Source organism: Onychomys torridus, chromosome 12 (genome assembly GCF_903995425.1).
Source record: "Onychomys torridus chromosome 12, mOncTor1.1, whole genome shotgun sequence".
In the NCBI taxonomy this organism is placed as follows: domain Eukaryota; kingdom Metazoa; phylum Chordata; class Mammalia; order Rodentia; family Cricetidae; genus Onychomys; species Onychomys torridus.
The window spans coordinates 59,268,354-59,291,948 of record NC_050454.1 but is presented as its reverse complement, the minus strand read 5'-3'; positions in this window follow the sequence as shown (position 1 = coordinate 59,291,948).

Here is a 23,595-nt window from a genome sequence, read left to right as displayed (position 1 = left end):
CCTGGCTTCTTTAGTCATGTCTTGTAATAGTTTCTTTTCTGATAAAGAAGCACTAGAAATCAAAGTTATTGTTGCTATACAAAATAGCTTTTGCATATGTATGTTTATAATAAAATTAGAATTATAAAATTTCAATGTACAAATATACTGAAATTACTATGGAATTAAACACTGAGATATTTTGTTTCATGCATATTTAACATTAAGAGCTAGGTATATGCTGTATTCTCAATCCAGTTAATACATTTGCATATTGATTTCCTCTCAAAACTGGCTCAAAAAGACATCACAGAATGTGGTACAGCAGTTACTGTATTACAACAATTCACATTGGCTTGTAATATCTTGCCAGAACATTTCTAAAATTCTGAATTCTGCATATTTGCATTCTAAGTAATAATTTTGGTGGTTTAATGCTTAACCAACCTACCCTTGAAGTCACTTCTAAGGATTCTAGGTCATTCCTTCCCCTTCTTCCTTCCTTCCTTCCTTCCTTCCTTCCTTCCTTCCTTCCTTCCTTCCTTCCTTCCTTCTGTCCTTCCTTCCCTCCTTCTTTCCTTCTCTCCTTCCTTCTTTCTTTCCTCCCTCCCTCCCTCCCTCCCTTCCTTCCTTTCTTTCTTCATTCTTTTCGGCATTCCTTCTTTCCCTCCTACCTTAATTCTCCTCACCCTCTTCTCTCTTCTTTAATTTTAATACCACAACATTCCTTCCATTATCTGGCTATGGAAGTGCAAAGCTAACCAGACAGTTTCAGTCATCTACAGCTTCTATTATTTACCTACTAATGAAGTTAATGCTTATGGGACAGGACTGGTAGCATTGATTTAATTTCTGGGTATTTTTAAGAGAATGTGATTAAAGTTAAGTTCAACCTACATATAAAAATTACGTGATTTTTGTCTTTAGTGTACTGAAAAGTCATTGGGAGCTGAAGAGAACTAGGTTTTACAATCTTATTTACTTGTTTAATATAATATGTTGGAGCTCATAGTAGAGCTGATTTCAAGAGAAAGCAAAATATCATTTACTTGTGCTTCTTGTTGCTGCACCCAAATGCCATGCAAGAGGAAATTTAAAGAGGCGAGAGGTTATTGTAATCATTGAGAAGATATGGCTGCAGAAATGTGAAGCAGCTGGCAAAACTGCAATGTCTAAGAATGTAATACTAATACTTCCAGAACCATAATAACATAAAAACATAGCTTTCCATCATCGACATAATAGTAATTTAATTTATTCTCCAGTCTTAATTTGAATATATTTTCCATATAGTTCCAATACTAGAGACTGTTTATATGCAAAAAAAAAAAATAGCAAAGCAAACCATAGCAAACAAATGACATTCCTCTATATTTAGACTGTCAATCACACCCTGGAACCCTTCCTATTTCTGCTCAACCCCCATTTCAGATGTCAACAGCACTGCCTTCATAATAGTTTTTTTTTTAACTTATTTATCCAATTGCAATTTTTTTCTCTTAATTTTTGTTTCTTTTAATTCAAAGTTTTACAAGCCCTTACATGCCTCACCTTTCCTCACTTTTTCCTTTAACTTGTCAGTTTTAAGAATAATAGAACCATGTGCTCAGAGCTGAACATACTGAGACAGGTGCAGAATAACTGGGAACAGTGCCCTCTGTACTGTCCCCCTAGTGCAGCACACCCTGACCTACCATCTCCAGTCATCTCACGGCACTTACAGGGATATAAACCCATATTCAGCTGCATCCTTATGGTTCTCCATTTTGGAACTGATGTCGTAGTTTCCATTCATGATGGGTAGCTCTCTCTCTGGCCCAGGGAAAACTGATCTTTAGTCTTCCACGGACTCTTCTTTTTTTAATTTTTCATAGTGTGTTATTTTGCTTATCTCATGTGAGTTCGTTCTCTCTCTCTCTCTCTCTCTCTCTCTCTCTCTTTGTATGTCTCTCTTTGTGTCTCTGTGTCTCTGTCTCTCTGTGTCTCTCTCTCTCTGTCTCTCTCTCTCTGTCTCTCTCTCTCTCTCTCTCTCTCTCTCTCTCTCTCTCTCGTGAGTGTTGTGGATACAGATGAAAAAGTAGTACATTTCTTCACACTTGATAGTACCATAAGTAGTTTGCTGACTTTTTCAAAATGTATTGTCTTATTTAGGGTTTCTATTGCTGTAAAGAGAAACCATGACCACAGGAACTCTTATCACGGAAAACATTTAACTGGCACTGGCTTATAGTTCAGAGGTTTAGTCTATTATCTTCATGGCAAGAAGCGTGGCAGCATACAGGCAGACATGGTGCTGGAGAGATAGTTACATGTTTTACATCTGGATCTTCAGGCAGCAGGAAAAGAGTGAGCTAGTGGGCCTGGTTGAGTATCTGAACCCTCATAGTCTACCTTTAGTCTCACACTTTCTCCAACAGGGACACACCAACGTCAACAATGTCACACTCCTAATAGTGCCACTCCTTGTGGGCCTATCAAAGCCATTTTTATTCAAACCACCACAATACTTAGTATCCCTTGTTTTTTACATGAGTGAATATACTGCTGCATTCTTTTCAAGACTGTATAATCAGAAGCATACTAGCTTTAAATGGTTTTTACTTTTGCGTTAATCACAGTATAATAATGGAATCCTTTTCTATGGTCCAGTCCCTCCCCAAAAGATAGTATTTTATAAATTGCAAATGAGTTTTTGGGACAAAGAACCTTGGCACAGATAGAGAAAATATTTACTTGTGGACAGCATAAAGATTACCCTTACTTCAATGCTTTTGTGGAATCCCTTAGGAATCCTTAAAACCTCTATTCTCTCGCAGGACATGAATTTTGAATTTCTTATCTTCTGATGATTCTGATGACTACCCTCCAACTGCACTTTGAAAAGAAGAAAAATAAATGCAAAAACAGTTCAGGAGAAAGATGTTCTTTGCCATAACTAAATCTGTAAATGGTACATTAAAGAAACAATGTGTTGTGCCATTATAAAGACAAATGGATCATGGCTAATAGTACAAAAGTTTTTCAGATGGTAGTTCATTTCATCAACATTCTTAAAGACATTAAATTTGACTTTTTCAGAGAACCAAAATTGTGCATGCTAGAAATTTAAATGAGAAATTTTATCAATTACATGCATCATTAATGATGATCTCTTAAATATGTTAAATTTTTAAGACCACAATAATATCTTCCCCCATGATGTTTTGGATCAAATTTTGATGTAAAGTAACTTAACTAAGAGAGGAGGCCCTAGATGATGTTTTTTAAAAAAGATATTCTGGATAGCTCTGTTTCTTACTGTCTTATTTAAACTTTAGGAACAATGTGGAAAATCATGATTTTTCCCTAAAATATCACCAACTTGCTGCAGTTTCTCTAAGGTATTTGATCAAATTTGCCAACACATCCTCAACACATTGTAACAGGTGTGTGTGAGTTTGTGTGTTTGTGTATGTATGTATGTATGTATATGTATGTATATATAATATATATTATACATTACATACAATACATATATATTACATATAATATTGTTTGTATTTTCATAAATATGTATATATATACATATATATGACAACATATAGAGTCAGGAAGGTAAACCCACCAATGCATTTAACAATTAGCATCCATAGTCACAAAATAACAACAAATCCAGGGAGCCCATGCCTCTCGTGAATCAGTACAATTGTTTAAGCTGATGCAAGGCTTAGTCACAAACAGGTGCTTTGAGATTTAAGTAGGAATTCAATATATGAACAAAGTCTGAAAACTTAATGAAAAAACAAAGCTGGCTGCATTGGAGAAGGCTGCCCTAGATCATGACAGCCTGTTACAGATTGAATTTGCCTATCTTGTCTGACATGCATTGTAGGAGAGATTCCTTTAGCTCAATTTGCTTTTAGGATTTTACAGCAGCATTTCTCAGGAATATAGAGACCATTTCCACAGCCAAAATACCAATAATATAGAGGCCATTTCCTCAGCCAAAATACCAATAAATTTTCTCTGGATACCACTCCACCACACTCCCTCATCTCAGTGGGGAGCATCATTTATCCTATTTTATTTTAAAGGAAGAATTATTTCAAAACCCCTCTTGGACTTTGCAAGGAAAATTGCTGTAATTGTTGGTAGAGATGATTTCTGTTTTCCTTTTTCACTAAATTAAATGTTACTCTGTAGCGCTGCATGGTGGCTTTTGTAACCTTTCAATGTTAAAATAAGCTATTTACTGTTTGCTAGAATGTTTCTTTTGTAAAATAAATGAATTCAATTGATTGGATTGTGGTAAGCAATGAATTCATCCACGAAAGTAAGAAGGTTATGTGTCCTACTTTGCATCTCAAAGTAGTTTAATGCTTAGAAAGCTGTTTCTTTAAAATATTGTCATAATACTTGTTTTAAATGAATGAAGCCATGTAAAATAATAAACCCTTTAATCATGAATGAAGTCATTTATTAGTAACTTGATTAATAAAATCATGAAGAATCAATGTACTATCTGAGACAAGTCTAAATAGTAAGGTTGTATAGAATTCTTATTCTTTTTTTTAGCTTGAATTTTTTATTATTATTATATTTGTGTTTTAATTTTACACATCAGCCATGGGTTCCCCTGTCCTCCCCCTCCCGCCCCCACCCTCACCTTTCCCCCAGCCCCTCCCCGCCATTCCCATCTCCTCCAGGGCTAAAACTCCCCTAGGGATTCATTTGAACTTGGTGGATTCAGTACAGACAGGTCCAGTCCCCTCCTTCCAGGCTGAGCAAAGTGTCCCTGTGTAAGCCCAAGTTCCAAACAGCCAGCTCATGCACTAAGGACAGTTCCAGTTCCCACAGCCTGGATGCCAAACAGTCCAAGCCACTCAACTGTCAGATGTGGGGTTCGTGACGACATTTTCCCATTTTGTAGGCTCTTGCTTTGTCTTGTTGACCATGTCCTTTGCTCTACAAAAGCGTCCCAGTTTCAACAGGTCCCATTGACCTGTTGTCTATGCTACTGGTGTTATATTTAGAAAGTGATCTCCGGTGCCAATGCGTTCGAGATTGCTTCCTACTTTCTCTTCTATCAGATTCAGAGTAACAGGATTTATGTTGAGGTCTTTGATTCACTTGGACTTAAGTTTTGTGCACGGTGACAGATATGAATTCTTATTCTTTTAATATCCCCAGACATATACATTCACCTTCTTAGGCATTCTCTTTTTGAATTTTCTAGACATTCCAGCAAATCCCAAAGTAACTCCCTATATAGTGTCTGAAATATAATGGGGGAAAGAAAACATTAAATAGAATGTTTTGACAGGATATTAATAGTGAATTACTTGATTAAAGCATTCTAATTTAGTGCCATCTTTTCCTATGAGTTACGAATTGTTTCCATACCATTGTTTTTATATGTTACTTTGTTCTAATAGGCCAAGGATCAAAACTTATTGTGCCTTGAAAGAAATTACATGAGTGACAAAAGTCTGTGGACATTTAATGTTCAGAATTTTCATTAGAATTACTATTTTGGCATGCCTAATTTAATATGTGAATACATAATGTGCATTTGAAGTTTTTTGGCTTGATATTTAAAGTTGGAATTGCAGCATTTATGTATGAAAACTATGATCTGTCTGCCTATGCTATTTTCATTTAATAAATAAATGTCTCAAGATTCTTATCTTTGCCAAGTGAGCATGAATGGAGGTTAACGATCGTTTTAAGACCAAGCTGTCTCCACTTCCTATCCTGCTTAGAGCCTTACAGAAGACTATTACATTTCTGTGCTTAATACATTTATATGGAGAAATAGGCAGGTATCCCAAAAGTCAGGATACAATAGGACCCCAGACACTCCAAGTTAATATTTAAATTTACCTTGAGGTGCTTTTAATATCAGATATACAAAAGAAATAGTCTAAAATGGCCATGGAAACCAATTATAGGAAAGAAAGCCCTAATGATAGATTTAATTATAGTAAATAACACATTTTTCCCAGACACTTAATAACATGTACCCTGAGTGAAACCCTGGGATTCTAATGGGGCAATGCTTGCAACAGCAGCAAGGGACCAGGGGGGCTGAAAAAGACTACTCTACCATGGTTCTATGAAGCTAAAAGAGAACTCACCTGCTATCACAGTACCACTGCAAATAAAGAACCAACTATAAAGGAGAGCATCTTACACCCCAGATGGAGCATGGGCCTTCAGCCCCTGAAATGGCTTCCCTCAAAGAGCAAAGCTGGCTGATGTTCAACAGGGAAACCCCGCTCAAGCAATTACAGACACTAATAGTGGAGCATTGCTTTGGTATTTACAGTTGTTAATTAATTATTATTTTTTATCAATACTGCTTTTTTTGGTTTCTGGCTTAATCCATTATCTCAGATTCCTTTCTTGTGTACTAATTGCTTTTGTCAGAAATTCCAATAGCCAATACAGTTATTATTAGCACTAGCCATGTAGAGTGTCCTATATGTGGAATAATGATAAGAGAAAACATTGGAAGTCCTACCCTAAAAATAGGTGGGAGCAAAATCCCCAAACCCATTTCTGCCTTCTCCAGTTACTCTGAAATTTGTGGCAGTCTAGGATGCTTATATACTACAGGAGCCATAAGTATGCTGACAGAGAAGCCCTAATGAACACATAAATATATTCATATATTTACGCATACCTTTGTATATATATTGAACCCTCACCAACCCAGACTGAAAAACTTAATATGTGTCTAATACAAAAGTTTCTCATATGAATTTCCACTACCATAAATATATCTTGGATAATGGGTTATTTAGACATATTAAGTATTAAAAAACTTGAAAATGCTCTTGGAGGAAGAGAAATAATGTCTCATTTTCTTAACAATAAAAATAACCACTATTTATAAATACGTGTTTGCAGTTTTGCTTTTAGGATATTTTTTTTCTCATTATTAAGTCTTTGACACCATATACTAAATACTTATTGATTACAACTTCACATTGCCTTAACAGTCCTTCAGATTTTAGCAATACTGATGCCAAGTTAGAGGCATTATACTTACCTTAAAGGCCAGCATACAGGACCCAAAACCTGCCATAATGAGAACAAAGACGTAACCAATATTTCCAGGGAAATCCAAAACAAATAAGTTCCTAAATGCAATAACCTTAAGTTTAGGTTTCTAGAGTTGCACTTATTGATAACTGAAGTGTGTCAACTAGAATGTAGTTTTGGTGCACAAAATTCAAAGAGCTATAAGGCTCAGAGCTGCATGGTTTGGGCAAGTTGACTGAACAGTTGCCAGCTGGTCATAAAGACTTTGCTTTTGGCTTTAAGAGGGTCCATGTGGCAGTCTCTGGTAGGCTTACCTCACATCATTATCCCCTTCTTGGCATTCCCATTAGATTCCTGCTGGAAGTGGTTGAATTGAATATTGCCATACCCTCAATAAGGGAAGATCAGTATTTATTTTCTGACATAAGGAATTCCAGTGCTAGGAGCAAGTTACAGAATAAGAGGGACCTAGTTGGGGATTTAGCTCAAATGGTAGGGTGCTTGCCTAGCAAGCGCAAGGCCCTGGGTTCAATCCTCAGCTACACACACACACACACACACACACACACACACACACACACACACACAAAAAAAAAAAAAAAAAAAAAAAAAAAAAAAAAAAAAAAAGGCCAACACATGGCCATTGCTTTCTTTCCTTATGCCTTCTGAAGGGCATGAGTGGCTATGATTATGTTACCTTGTTTTGACCTTGTCCCTCTTTTTAGCAGTATTATTTTATTTTTTCCATTTCTTTTTTTTAAATTAAGAAATTGTTTATTTATATTACATACCAACCACAGATACTCCTCTTCCCTCCTCCTGCCCCTCAACCTTTCTCCCTGCTCCTGCCCTTCAGCCTTCTTCCTCCAACCACCCCACTCCCTGTTTCCTCCTCTGACAAAGTAAGCCCTCACATGAGAAGTCAGCAGAGCCGGGGCAGGTGCAAGACTAAAGTACGTGTTATGCAGATATATCAGTTAATTCCTACTACAGGAGATCCAAACATTCCTCTCTGGTCACTAAATGAAATAAGGAGAGAATATTGTGCTCTCATTAGTGAGAGATTGAACCTTCATAAGCATGATGTAGTTATAAGCAGACAGACTGTCATCTGTATAGAATTAAGTAAAATTTGCTGAAGATCCTGAAAGGTACTCACATAGAAACAAAATTGTCTGTCTATTATCTATCTATCTATCTATCTATCTATCACTCTACCATCTATCTTTCTACCTACCTACCTACCTACCTACCTATCCCATAACCATGAAATTATTTTGTTAAAAATATTTATGGTATCTTTAAACAATGCATTTATGAGTGAGTCTCAAAAATAAATTGTAGGCCATCACTAATAAAAACATTGTTGAGCAGAGTTGAAAAAACTGACAAAAATCCTTTGTGAGTAGGTAGGAAGCCTTAATGTTATTTCCATCAGTTTGCTTAAGCAAATAAAGACATATAATATTGTTAATTCTACTACCTTCTTTTTATTAACTAGTTGATAGAGTCAATGCAACCAAGAAACTAGTGTAGATTACTTTTATTTGTTTACAAGTCATAAACTTCTTTACTTACTAATACATCAAATAATTTTATGAGAAAGTAAGACTTGGCTGCTAACATGCAGTTAGTGGCCACTAGATAAACAGTAATGTTCCATAAAGCTATATATTTATAATGCAAAGTGGAAGCTAAATGCAAAACACCTGTCCTTTGTTTGTACCTGTGTCTATATCTACAAAAGCACTACAAACAAGAGGCCTTTTCCTTTTTTTCCCAGGGCTCAGAGTATTACTCTCTCTTTCTCTTTCTCTCTCTCATACACACACACACACACACACACACACACACACACACACACACACACACACACACACACACACACACACACACACACACACACTGTCCCTCTCTTTCGATGGGTTTATGTCTATGTCTCTCCTTCTTTATCCTTGTCCTTCTCCCTTCCATCCCCATCCTCTTCATCCAATATAAACCTACACTTTGTTCAAAAAAGAACAGTAATTAAAAGGATTAAAAAGATGTCTTCATGTGTACAAGGCTTTCTTGGAAGACCTTGGACCAATCTCGATCCCTGTGCTATAGGATAGGCATGTCTGGACAATTAACAATTAACTCCATCACTGGTGATTTGAGATATACAGATTCTAAGGATGCATTGGACAATAAAGAAGGCAGACATAGCAAGCTTCAATATCAGTGAGATATCCTTTCTCTTGCAAATAAAACAGAGATATATGATGAGACCCGCAATCATTCTCTGATTGACACCTACTGTGCATGGGTACACACACTTGCACTTTCATAACACACTTTAACACACAAAGAAGGTAAGTGATTATAAGACAAATTGTCATTCTATTTCTACACAATTATTACAGCTAATTCATAGAATGAATACATTTCAGAGATAAATTTGGTCTTATAGGAACTATCAAAATATGGTGGAGACTTGATTATGTTTAGTAACTATCTGCATTCTGCAATCAGGGTCACATAGATGAAATTAAAATAGCATATACCATTCTGCCATTCAGCATGTTTAAGCTTAAATTATAGCTACATATCAAGAAAACCAAAACAAACAACACATAAAAAGAGAACGAAGGGTGATTAAAATTTTATTACACACAATAATACAAATCATGCAAATGGGACCAGAGAAACAACAGAAAATTGCTAGAAAAATAAGAATACAAGAGTATTCCTTTTGTGCTACTTAGATTTGTCTCTCCTACACGCAGCAAGAGAAGCAATTATGTGCTTACTGCAATGGATGATTTGAAAGGTGGGGGTGTTGGTTAACAATACACAGAAAAAAATAAAAAGACAGAGCAAATTAGAATTGGCAGCAACAACATAATATAATAATAGAGTAAACCACAAACTGGCAAAGTGGAATAAAATAAGGAACGTGCTCCCACTAAAGCTTACTGAATTACAGCAGGGGCATGAAATGGCCCCATAAAAGAGCAAACTGGCAGAATGGTCCAACTGTGTAGAATAGTTTTGACCAGGCTTGTGCATTTTATTTCCCAGAGTATTGAAATAGCAGTAAGTGCTATTATTACATTAGACTGGTTTTGAAAGTCTATAATGAATCCCCTGCTAAATACAGGATCAAAATACAAATACTATTATTAATGATCATCGAGGAATGATTTAAACATGTATTCTAGACTTTAATCAGAAAAAAGCTGCAAAAATAGTATCTAAAATAAATATAATGATCATAAATGATTGTAAAGGTTCTAGCCCAAAGTAAATCAGAGTGAGTTTTTTGTTTTGTTTTGTTTTGTTTTTCCCCAAATGATATACATATATTAGGACTGTAAGGTCCTGGGTGGGCAGAATGGAACTTTTCTTTGGAACTCATGTGTCATAGTAAATCATGAACATTGTCAAAGTTTGAGATTATGGGTAGTTTTCAAATATGAAAATTATCTGAAGAATTCAATTAAATATCCTCATAGAATCCTTTTATATTTTTTTCTGGCTTTATTTTCTTGTTTTGTAAATTGTTACTAGTGACTGTATTTTGGTTTCGATATATTCAGATATTTTTTACAAATACATTTCACAAATATACTTTGAATACATCATGTGAAATCATGCAAAGGAGGTTATAAATATCTAGTACTCTAACAGTGTGTGTTTATTTAGCATACAGCCAATAGTCACCAGGATAAAATCTAGGAAAATGGATAGAATTCATAGCTGACTACAAACATGTATATGTCAAGAGTCTATAAATCTAATGATAGGATATGGCTATAGTTATTTTGTTTTACTAGATCAGATAAGTCTGGTAATGTATTTAAACATAATATTTATTGTTTTTGTTTCTGTGTACATCTTTTGTATTGAATCTTAAAGTTAAGCTAGTCCACTACATTAAACAGGCTTCCTTCCTTAATGTGAGTGCGCATCATACAAAAGTTGAAAGTCTATATAGAAAGGCAAACACTGAGTTAGCTAGAATGAGAGTATGTAACTTAATTGCCTTCGAGTTCCTATCTTCCCACCACAAATGATCCATACCTTTGGATTAAAAATGGATTACCAGATTTTCCTGTGTTTGTTCCTATCAGACTTTGCATCTGAAAAGATATAGTCCTGAATCTACAACTGAATGAATTATAATGTTGATTCCTGGTCATCACAGCCTCTATAATACTGTGAGCCCATCCTTTAAATATATTTTCTTGCCGGACAGTAGTGGCACACACCTTCAATCCCAGCACTTGGGAGGCAGATGCAGGTGGATCTCTGTGAGTTCAAGGCCAACCTGGTCTCCAAAGCGAGTTCCAGGAAAGGCACAAAGCCACACAGAGAAACTCCGTCTCGAAAAACCAAATACATATATTGTTTTCTTTGCTCTTCTTCTCCTCCTTCATATCTTTCTATTTCTCCTTCTTTCTCCTCCTTCTCTTTGCTACCCAACACCAACACAACCCTGCCTCCTAATCAAGCATCCCATTTTTTTCTGTTCTTGTAGTAATTTCCAAATAAAATAAAGACGTAACATTTGGTATATAATTGCTATCTAGAAAATTGTGGAGGTAAATGGGATATGTTGATTATAAATGGTGGAAAAATGAGCATAAACTAAATGTCTGATATTAAAAGATATGGCCAAAATCAAATAAAAAAAATATAGATACAAATCATTCAGCTGTGTTGCATCTCTTTTCTCAATAATTTAGGAAAGAGATTAAAAGCATTTGATAGGAAAAACTGATTAGTACAATAAATCACATGTATTGAGAAAAATTATAAGAGAACAAGTAGCTTACTAATGTAGTCAAGAATTTTGGCTCAGACAAATTATATCTCAGGGCACTGAATGATCTTCAACATCACTTCATTAAGCTTGTGTCAAATATCTGTGAGAAATGATGGTAGGGCATGGGAAAGGGGCTAAAATGTTGCTGAATGTTTAAGGAAGGAAGAAGGTTAGATCAGACTCAAGACTGGACACAGATTGGTATCCATTATATCTGAGATTACATGATTTAGTAGTTAAACAATTCTTTGCAACAGAATGGATTAAGTTTAATGGGTTACAATTTATAAATCAACACAGGTAGCATACACTGCATTATTTGATGGTTATTTTAATCCTGAATATTGTATTACATTCTGGAAGAGGCTCATTTAAGGAAAATACTCAAAACAGAGAGCATATTTCTATAGAGGCAAAAGGGAAATGATGATGGTGAATAAAAGCATAGAATTAAAATGAAACAGAGGTCTCACAGACAAGCGTTAATAAGAATGCATGCTATGAATGATAATTGGTGCTATTATTCCATAAAAGTAGATTATAGTTATGTTGTGGAAAGACTTAAGAAATAATAGCAAAAATATCTGTTCATTCTCCTTTTGCCCAAGAAATCAAGATTGCTTTCCTTGTGATAAAATTTGATTTTAAAATGTTGATGTTTCTGTTACATGACCACATATTGAGCTGTAAGAATGATGTGAGATGACAATAAGGCTGTTTTATAAGTCTGATGATGGTGATTGCTTATATCCCAACACTAATATACACAAACTACGCTAAACTATGCAATCTGGAGAAAAGAACGTACAAGTGTATTTCTGTATTATTTTGGTTCAGCATAGAAATATATCTTTAAAATATACTATATAGAAGCTGTATATGAAAAAAGGGTAAATTAGATGACCTAATAAGGCTTATTATCTAACTGTACTTTTTTCAGTGACATAAGACAAATACCTGGCCTAATAAAAAAAATGTATGCATTATTCTAAATAACTATTTTAGTTGTAATATTGGCAGGTAAAATGAAATATTTCCCCTTTACTCTATAATCTCTGTAAATAAAATTTTATTTATTACAATGTCTGCCTAATATATCACTCAATTTATAGGAATAATTAACACAATTCCCTAGGATAATGCTTCAGAAAATTACTAATTTATTTGCAAGACACTTTCTCATCCAGTCATAGTGTTACATGCCTATAGTCTAACAATTGGGGTAGCTGAGGGAAGAGAATCATGAGTTCTAGGCTGAAATGGGATACAATGATTTCAGGATACAATTCCTTAAAAAATCAAAATAAATAAAATGAGACCAGTCTTTTTTTTTAAAGTATTTTGTACTTTTATTTAATGAAAACATATTGTTTTGTTCTATGTTAAACACAACCACCTCCAATCTTCAGATTCAATTTTCTTTAGTTTTTTTTTTTTGTCTTTTTTTTCCTTTATTATTACGTGTTTTAAATTTTATACATCAGCCATGGGTTCCCCTGTCCTCCCCACTCCCGCACGCACCCCCACCTTCCACCCAGCCCCTCCCCTCCATTCTCATGCCCTCCAGGATCAAGGCACCCCTGGGGATTCATTTAAACCTGGTGGATTCAGTACAGGCAGTTCCTGTCACCTCCCTCCAGACTGAGCAAAGTGTCCCTGTGTAAGCCCAAGGTTCCAAACAGCCAGCTCATATACTAAGGACAGATCCTGGTCCCAGAGACTGGGTGCCTCCCAAACAGATCAAGCTATTCAATTGTCTCACTTATCCAGAGGGCCTGATCCAGCTGGGGGCTCCACAGCCTTTGGTTCATAATCCATGTGCTTCCATTCGTTTGGCTATTTGTCCAATACCTGAAGAGGGAAATAGAAAAAATGAAGAAGACACTAGCAGAAGGAATGTTGGAAATAGAAAATCTGAGTAAACAAACAGGAACTTCAGAGGCAAGTATAACCAACCGAATGCAAGAGATGGAAGAGAGGATCTCTGGTGTTGAAGATACTGTAGAAGAAATAGATTCATCAGTCAAAGAAAACACTAAAACCAACAAAGTCATGACCCAAAATGTCCAAGAAATTTGGGACCATGAAAAGACCAAACCTACAAATAATAGGGATAGAGGAAGAAGAGGAGACCAGTCTTATAAAAGTAGCTAATATCATTCCTGGTGACCTCATTTTTATCCTGAGAACCTACTGGTATAAAGAGAGAATACATGCCATCAAGTTATTTACTTATATCCACAAGTATGCAGTTGTATGTATGCATACAAACAGAGAGACCCACAAATAAATTAATGTTAAAACATTAAACAAAAAATGTTTCTCTGTTAATAGATTTACTATTTAATCACATAATACACATATATGTATATAATCTAAAAAAATTGCAATAAATCATGAATCAAGAGGGAAGATTTGAGCTACCAACCCTTGTGAACCATTCTGAGCAAATAATGAAGTCAGAAAAATTATGAAAAAAAGAGTTTAAAAAGTCATTAAAATTCACACAAATCTAGTATCAAATAAAATACAAACCCAAAATAATAAGCAGGTTCAAACAAGCCAATCTGTTGTTTTAGAGTCAGGAAGTAAGCCAGGGAGAAGGACAATAGTACTTACTTTCAAAGTATAAGAAATCGTGAATTTCTTAACATCTTGGCATGATTTTTTTTATCAGTAATGCATCTTTATTAACCACTATCCACTACAATAAGAAACATTTCTTTTTTTTCCTCTTTTTTTATTATATTTGTGTTTTAATTTTACACATCAGCCATAGGTTCCCCTTTCCTCCCCACTCCCGCATGATTTTTAAGGGAAGACTCTGGGTCTCCTACTCCGAAGGGCAATTAAACAACGTGTTCCTACAAGGACCTGTGTTTAAATAATGTTGACATGGAATAAATTGCAGTGACATAGATAAGGTCATGCTGTCAGTCTTGTTGGTACTGTCAACTGCCATTGTCAACACTGGGTGGATTAAAAGCCAAGTCCTTAAGGCCTTATTGCTAATAGCTAATAGTTGTATGAAATAAATGTAACACCAATCCCACATAATATATAAAATTAACACATATGCAACCACACTCACACACACACACACACACACACACACACACACATACACACAAAGAAGGAAATAAAAACAACCTTCACTAAGCATGAACTAGGAAACCAGAATTCAGAATTGGAAATTGATGGTGATGTGGACAGAAAACTAAGTCAATAAGAAGCATTTATACCTAGATGGAATGAGAATGATAATCTCAGACTGCAATTCTGCTCTAACTTTGTATCACACAGGGAGAATGAGACTGACAAAGGGAATCATTTATCACAATCCGAAGACAGAAAATCAAAGATCAAAGTATTGTCAGGTGTGATGATACATGGTGTACCCTAATAAACTTGCCTGAGGATCAGCGGACAGAGCCAGCCACCAGTTTAGACATAGAGGTCAGAAAGTGGATCTCTGTAAGTTCAAGACCATGCTGGAAACAGAACCAGACAGTGGTGGCACACACCTTTAATCCCAGGACTGGGAAGTACATTTGCCTCTAGTTCCAGAAAGAGATGTCTGGGTAGAGAAAGGTATATCAGGCTTGAGGAAACAGAAACTCACTCCCTCTAGGCTGAGGATTTTGTAGAGGTAAGAATTAACTTGTGCTTACACAGGGACATTTTGCTCAGCCTGGAAGGAGGGGACTGGACCTGTCTGTACTGAATCCACCAGGTTTAAATGAATCCCCAGGGGAGTCTTGGCCCTGGAGGAGATGGGAATGGAGGGGAGGGGATGGGCAGAAGGTGGGGGTGGGTGCAGGAGGGGGAAGGACAGGGAAACCCATGGCTGATGTGTAGAATTAAAACACAAATATAATAATTAAAAAAAAAAAAGTATTAGCCTGGTGGTAGTGGTGCACGCCTATAGTCCCAGCCAGGAGGATCTTTTTGAGTTAGAGGCCAGCCTGGGCTACCAAGCGAGTTCCCAGAAAGGCGCAAAGCTACACAGAGAAACGTGTCTCAAAAAACCAAAAAAAAAAAATTAGTGGCTGGCTGCTCTGCTTCTCTGATCTTTCAGTTTCCACCGTGATAACTGGCTCTGTGTTTTTTGTTTTTTTGTTTTTTCTTTTTTTAAATTAAAAGACCATCTAAGATTCAAATAGCATCTGGCACCCAATGTGGGGATCCACGTGGTTGGGAATGAGTGTTTCAGGGGTGCTAGTGAGGCAGAATTGCAGGGAGCACATAAGTAAACCTGCTGCCACTGCTTCACAGGCTGAGGGCAGGAGCTACAGGGGTGTGTGGAGTCTTTTTGTCATGTGGGTGCCACTTATTATGATCAGTCCACATGATTCTATTAAATGCATAGCAAAATGTATTAAGATATAAATTGATACATGGAAATGGAGGGGAGGGGGGAGGACAGGAGAACTCATGGCTGATGTGTAAAATTAAAACACAAATATAATAAATTTTTTTAAAAAGAAAGAGATCAAGGGAAGTTCTGGAGGGAGTAAAGTTAGGAGAATGATGCAGTTATATTATAATACCAAAAGATAAAATAAATTAAAAAAAAATTAATCCAAACTTGACACCAAACTAGATATTCTAGAAAAAAAAAGGTAAGACTATAGTATATGAAAACTGTATAGCAAATAAAATTTATTATTAAAACATGAGAAATTAATTTTTTAAGAAAGAATCATTAAGGTTTTTTATCATTAAAGGTGTAGTTTCACACACTTATTTCACAATGGCTTCTCCAGATGTATTAAAAACAACCAGATTGGGAGTAGAAATACTGTATTGAACTCCCATTCATTGAAAGAAAGCAACAGCTCTACTTTGACAGATTGCAGAATTTTGGTATATAATAGTATTCACAAGAATTAAACAATCATTAAGATGAATCACACCACAATTGCACTTGAAAATGCAGAGATCCAAAACAAGTCTTCCTACACAATTAATTGGATTATTTCTAAAACTGCATCAATTCAAATACTTGGCATCGAGCCTTCCAAAGAAGCATTCCTCATCATACTATTTAAAAATTATTTGAATGTTTAAAAGCTGTGGTTACCTGGAGCCTAAGTATTTGCTGATCTGTTAAGAAGTGGATCAGAGTTGAAATTAGGAACTGCCACAGGACACCATGTGTACATGGTGAGCAAAAAGAGGCTCATTGTCACAGTATTGAGTCAGGTGATAGTAGCATAGTCTGTGCATCGAGGTTCATAGGACCTTGGTGACTCCTTTGATAATTAACTGGGAGGATGTTGGAAGACCACAATGCACTCAATGGTTAGATAAAAAATATTCCTTTGTCTCAAGTCTTAGAGCCAGGGAAAGTTGTTGGGTCAGAGACCTAAGTTTGCAGTAGACCATGATGGACCTTGCTGAATAAATTTCTGTGTGGCCCACATGTAACTCTACTTCAGGGGGATGATCCCCCAAATGTCTGTATCTGGGCCTCTTTTACATCTTCTAAACATCTCAAAAATGTAGTTTGTATTGATAACCTAAAGAGTGCACTAAAGCATGGTAATGGTGTAGGAATAGAGATTAGTCTTGTCATGGTAGGGTGCAATGAAGGACCAAAGGCATTTGTTAATATTAGGGAAATGTTTTGTATGAATAAATAAATTTAAATTTTTTCTTTTAAAAGAAAAAAGCAACTTTATCAGTGACTATCACTCAAGCAGTGAAGTGAAATGCATGATTAAGAATAAGTGCTTTTTCCTTTGGATTTCTCATGTGGATATTTTATAACTTATGCCTTACAGGAGGCCAAGGGGGTATACAGCAGGTGAAAACTAGTATTTAACAGGTCAACCCACCAGACCCACCTGATGGTGAGTCCCAATTGGCAAAGCTGTGAAGTTACTGACTGTAAGTTACTAGTTATTTCTGTCTGTAATTTTTCTCATGTGCCACTTCACTTCTTTCCTAATAACAGTTATGTGTATTTCCCCCACTGCTTTGTGTTATTCTGTAAAAATATTCCATCTTTGGGCACACATACTGCTGTGGGTGGTCAGGAAGATGATTTCTGATTAAGCTATATAATTCTAATAATATTTGAATATTTTTCATAAATGATACAGGGATGTAATAGTATTTTCAGTCACAAAGACAGCTAATTTTAGACTTCAGAACATATTCAAAGCAAACAAATACAAATACACAAGGATGAATTCCCAGGTGTTGTTTGTTGCTAAATCAAGGTCAGACATGAGGCAACTTTGGGAGACATAAACCTCTACAGTAATTGACTTTTTGCGTGTAGTCCAAGTCTCAGTTTATGTTACAGGCTCAAAGTTCAGCCAACTGTTTACTTTCTGTTTGTGAATCCTCACCAACTTAGAGTTACAAGGACAACTAAGCATTTCTCACTGGCTGGTCAGCAGGACTTTCCTAGCCTAAGAAAAACTGCATGGATTTATCTATCATTTGTTATGAGAATGGGTCGTGCCCTGAAAATGTAACATGTCTAGAGTTTGGCTAAGAGAGGAGAATGAGGGTTGAGAGAGTGAGTGAGTGTGAGGGGGGGTGTGCAGAGGGAGCTGAGGAGAGAGGATGAATAGTTAGAGAGGAGAAAAAGCAAGAGAGATTTTCAGAAAGAGATTCTGAGATGTTTGTATAAAGAACTAGGCAGAGGTGAAAGTTTCTTTTTTCGTGTGTGTGTGTGTGTGTGTGTGTGTGTGTGTGTGTGTGTGTGCAAGCGCACATGTGTGCTGAGAGAGCAGGAGATAAGTGCAGAGAAGTACACATGAGTAGATGAATAGCTGTGAAGAAGAGAGATCTTGTGCAAACAAAGATGTAGGGGAGAGATGTGTGCATAGAGGAGAGTGAATGAGTGAGGGAGTGATTGAGTAAAGACTGAAAAAAAAGATTGAGTGAATGATCTAGTAATGTGTGAAGGAATGTAACAGGGTGGAGAAAAAATGTCTATAGGAGAGATTCAGAGCTATGTAAAAAAGAGATGTAACTGTATATAGAAATACACAGCTGTGCAGGAAGAGATGGCTATATGGTGAAAGAACTATGTAAATAAGATGTATAGCTGTGCCTGTGTGGATATTTGTAACTGTGAAGACAAGAAAGATGAAGCTGTATGGAAAGGAGATAGTGCGCAAAAAGAGGTATGTGGCTGTGTGGAGAATGTAGAGAGAATGTAACAATGTAGAGCAAGAGAGATTTTAAGAGAGGATTTTTTAAGATGAAGTAAAGGAGAAAGTTACCTTGAGAAAGCATGTGTGTTTTCTTATTTACCTGTCAGATAGACAGAAACTTATTTCTAAATACCCTCAGATAAAAAGTTTCCTAAAGTCCCACTACTCTGAGGTCTTCTATTTACAACCCTGAAATAGTTCTGGGAGCTGGCCTCCCCCCTATCTATATTAATGTTGTACTTTGTCTCATGTGGAGTCGGTGTCCAGTATTTCTACTACATGGTTCCTTTTGGTTTGGAGTTCTGCTTGGGCTGATTATATCAGAGGCTGTGAATGAGAGACAAAACAAGAAGACAAGAGATCAAGTTAACCACAATGTGTTAAGAAGAGTACATGCTATAACTCATGGAGAGATATATTAAGAACTTAGACCTAAGGTAGTACTATGAAGAGGTGGAATATTAGAACCTACTTGTTCCTGAGTTGTGGGCTGAATTAATAATCTCATGAGATAACAACTGGAAAAAAAAATACCTAGGGTTTGGGTTTCCTAGACTTCCACAGGGAAAGGACACCGTTTTAACCATCCTTGATGTAAACCAGGCCCTTACTAAGCACTAATATTGCCAACAACTATCATGATTATTCTTGTTGGTTAGTATTTGATTACATCAGCTGTGAATTCATCTGATGCATATCTACATACTACTTTACATAACATGTACATGAAATATGTGAATATTTTAAAGATTACATTTTTCCTTTTATGTGTATTATGGGAGCCTGTAGGGGGTATGCAAACAACACGTCCTTGGAAGCAAGAAGAGGCTTTTGGATGTTATTTGTTTTTGGAAATTACCTCTGATTTTATTAAATTCTACATAAGAGATGGAAAATGATGTTGGAATTTAATATTAAGGAGAAAACTATGTATGCCATAGGAAGGGGACCTGTAAATTCTGTATGAGAAATACAACAATCAACAAAAAACCATAAAAGCAATACATATAACACTAATTCTCACAAAGCTTATATCCAAAAGACTGGAAATAATTATAAACTAATGGGCCCATTTTATGTTTGGGCATACTATTTAATTATTAAATTTTGAATATATAAATTTAATAGCAATTTTGGTACTTTCAAGGCTGAATATATTTCAAAAATTTTAAACGTCTATTTGCTATAGCAACTGCTGTTTATCAATACACACTAAAGTTGAAGCAACATACATAGAACATTCTACATGTCATTCTTTTGCTTTCCTTCACAATGCTGGGGAGAAACACTCAGATCATCTTTTCACAGATGAAGAATCAGAAGTTCAGATTCATTCAATAACTTGGCTGTACAACAAAATGTTTAAGTTATTTTGATATACACTAAGAACAATATTTAAGCACGCTGCAAGACAATGGAATTAAAAGTATTATCCTGAGGCAAAACAGAGAGGAAGGAATTAAAGGATGTTATTACAAATTTGAAAGTATTAGGCAGTACATTGATGTATGTCTTATATTTTAATGAAAATGGCATATTATTTAAAAAGTATGACAAAAAAATCTGTGAAGAAAATATTAAAATTTCCTGTATCAAATATTTTGCTTTAGAATTATCCCCTTTTAATCTAGGTTTTAGATTTACTTCCATAAACTTTTCAAATTATTTTCTGCTTTTCAACACAGCCATCATTAGTAAGCATGCATCTCCTGTAATTTTTTAATGTCATATTTCAAGCATCCTAATTGCTTTGAAACAGACTTGGTAATCTATCGTGAGACTTTTTATGAAATACAGCCAAGGAATGAAATTAAATGGCAGTCATAATTATTTAGAGCAAAGAGCAATACCTCTAGTGAGCAATCTGTATAGTATTTCTGGGACTTGTCATTTGCTTAATAGTTCTAAGTCTCTGATCTAGACTTTTAACATCTTAACGTCTCATTCTTGTCCCATGATAATAATATTGTCTCCATACTCTCTGCAGACTTGCTGTAAGGGTCAGAGGTAAGCAGAGTAAAATGATTTTGAAATTGCCAAATGCAACATAGACAAAAAATAATTAAGGTGTTATTGTTAATAAAGTAACGATTTACAGGAATTTCCACTTTTATTCTCCACTAATGTTTCCTTGACTGAAAATTTTGTCTCATCCACTTAAACTATGTCCACCATTGATAACCTTTCACATCTTGACTAGTTTTGATGCCAAGTGATAAAAGTCTCTGTTCATCCTCATGGTGCCTTTATTTCCCAGATGGAGCACTTGTGGGGTTCTGTCTCCCATACAATTCCCACTAGAGTTCTTGGTGATTTTAGTGTTAGCGTAAAGGATTATTTAATAATTCCTCTAAACATTGCGTTTAAGTAATTCTTGCCTTCCCCGTGATCCTGTGTTTCACCCCTATTCTATGCATTCCTTAGGTCTGCTAATTGTTTCCAGTCACTACTTTTCTCCTTAATGCTACTTGAATATTCACATTTCTAATCGCCATCTCTTTATTGTCATTATCTCTAAATTCTAAGAAATATAATTTTATCCCATAACTCATTTGTCCTATCACTGTAGATGTGCTCATAATATCTAGTCTTTGTCACCTGCTCTGTTTTCCAGGATCTGTCCTGACAATTGCAAGTTTACATGAACCTGTAATTTTCTTCTTCATTTTCTTCTACATTTTCATGACTTAAGAAAGGCCCAATATTAGTGATATGCAACTCAACACCTTTTGAACAGATGTTCCAAAGAACTCAAACTAATCAAATAAAATTAACACATCATATTGCCTTGTTTCATTTATTTACCTGAAACACAAAAATGATTGATCTTTGTTCAGAAATCCTATTCCATATTTCATTATCGACCTATTGCAACTATAATCTCAGGAAATATACTGATGTATTTTTAAATTAAATACTGGTTTTAACTGAGAAGGCTTAAATAATTAGAAATAATATAGAATGGAATGACTCTTGATTATACACTTGCATTTCAAATTAAATTCTGTTTTTCCACCTGATATAAATAATATATAACCAATTAGTGACAAAGAGAAAAATCCTACACTTGTGGGATGGAGTTTTCCATCTTAAATTTTATTGTTGTTATCTTATTTGTATATTTTAACATATTTAAATAAAATCAGGTCACAAAAGCTCAATGCAGGATGCGATTTATGTTTTCTTAACCATCCATTTCTCTGCTATTGTCAGTCATGCTGAATAACTGTATATTATAAAATTCTCCCAAGAGTTGTTTATATTTGTTGAACACAATTTTTCTTTTATCATTTTCTGTTGAATTTGGTTCTGTAAAATCATATAAAAATTATAGTTAAATCACTGAATAGAATTTGGCTTTTATATCTGTCTGCAGGATAAGTAATCTACCCTGACTTACTAAAGTCAATTATATTGGATAATTAATCATTTTTTAGAAACTATTTCTTAAGGTAGAACAAAAGACCTAAGAATTCTTGTTTGTACTGTCCATTCATAATTTCTGATTTATTATTCATAGAACTAAATCTTAAGCCCTTGCCTTTTCCCTAACTATATAATCCACTTTTTGTTGAATATGCTGTTATCATTTAAAAAATTATATTGCTGTAAAACAAGATCTTTTTTCTGTTTACATACACCACATCATGTATGCCTACTGGAAACATCTATTTTCATCCTAAATTTTGCATCTCTGAAATTACTTTGTTTTTCATTCTAAGATGACCTTTCTTTTCAATTGTCCCTCTTTGTAGGTAGAAATTCCATCAGTATGAGATTCCTATAGAGACTTTGAAGATTTCTTTGTTCCTGATTCTTCTATTTAATCACCATATTATCAGAAAAAAATCTACCTATGATTAAATGTAAGCATGCCAAACTCTGACACAAGATAGAAATCATGCACACACACACACACACACACACACACACACACACACACAAATACATACACACACACACACACACACACATACACACACACACACACACACACACACAATACACCAAGAGGTTGTTTAGAGATTAGGTATGATATATGGCAGCAGACAGGTTATCATTATACTTAAACCAAATAGTCTAGACTGGCTGTAGAATACATATGTTTATGTACTCTGTTAGGATTTGAAAGTATTCTTAAACTCCAATTGATTTAGCATTCAGTTACTGATTTCCTCTAAGTAATATTTCTCATAATTCTAGTTGTATCTCATTCCGAGTCCTTGGTTAGAACATTAGACAAAAGCAAAAGTGCCTTCTCTTACCCATAACCCCTTTAAATGTCATTTCTTGAAGATACAAAGATACTGTATCTCATTGTTGTGTGGAAACAACATCTGTATTGTGGGATAATCTTTTTATACACTGTAAAGATGTATCTCTGTGTAAGGCATCTTCTGATTGCTTCAATAAAAAGCTGAATCACCAATAGGCTAGGCAGGACTGACAGGCAGAGAGGACTGGGAGGAGGGATCTAGGTGTGCGGATTTCACCAGCAGCAAGCAGGGTGTACCATGCTGAGGAAACATGCTGTGGGACATTCTGTATGTTCAATGTGTTGCTCTGATTGGTTAATAAATAAAACACTGATTGGCCAGTAGCCAG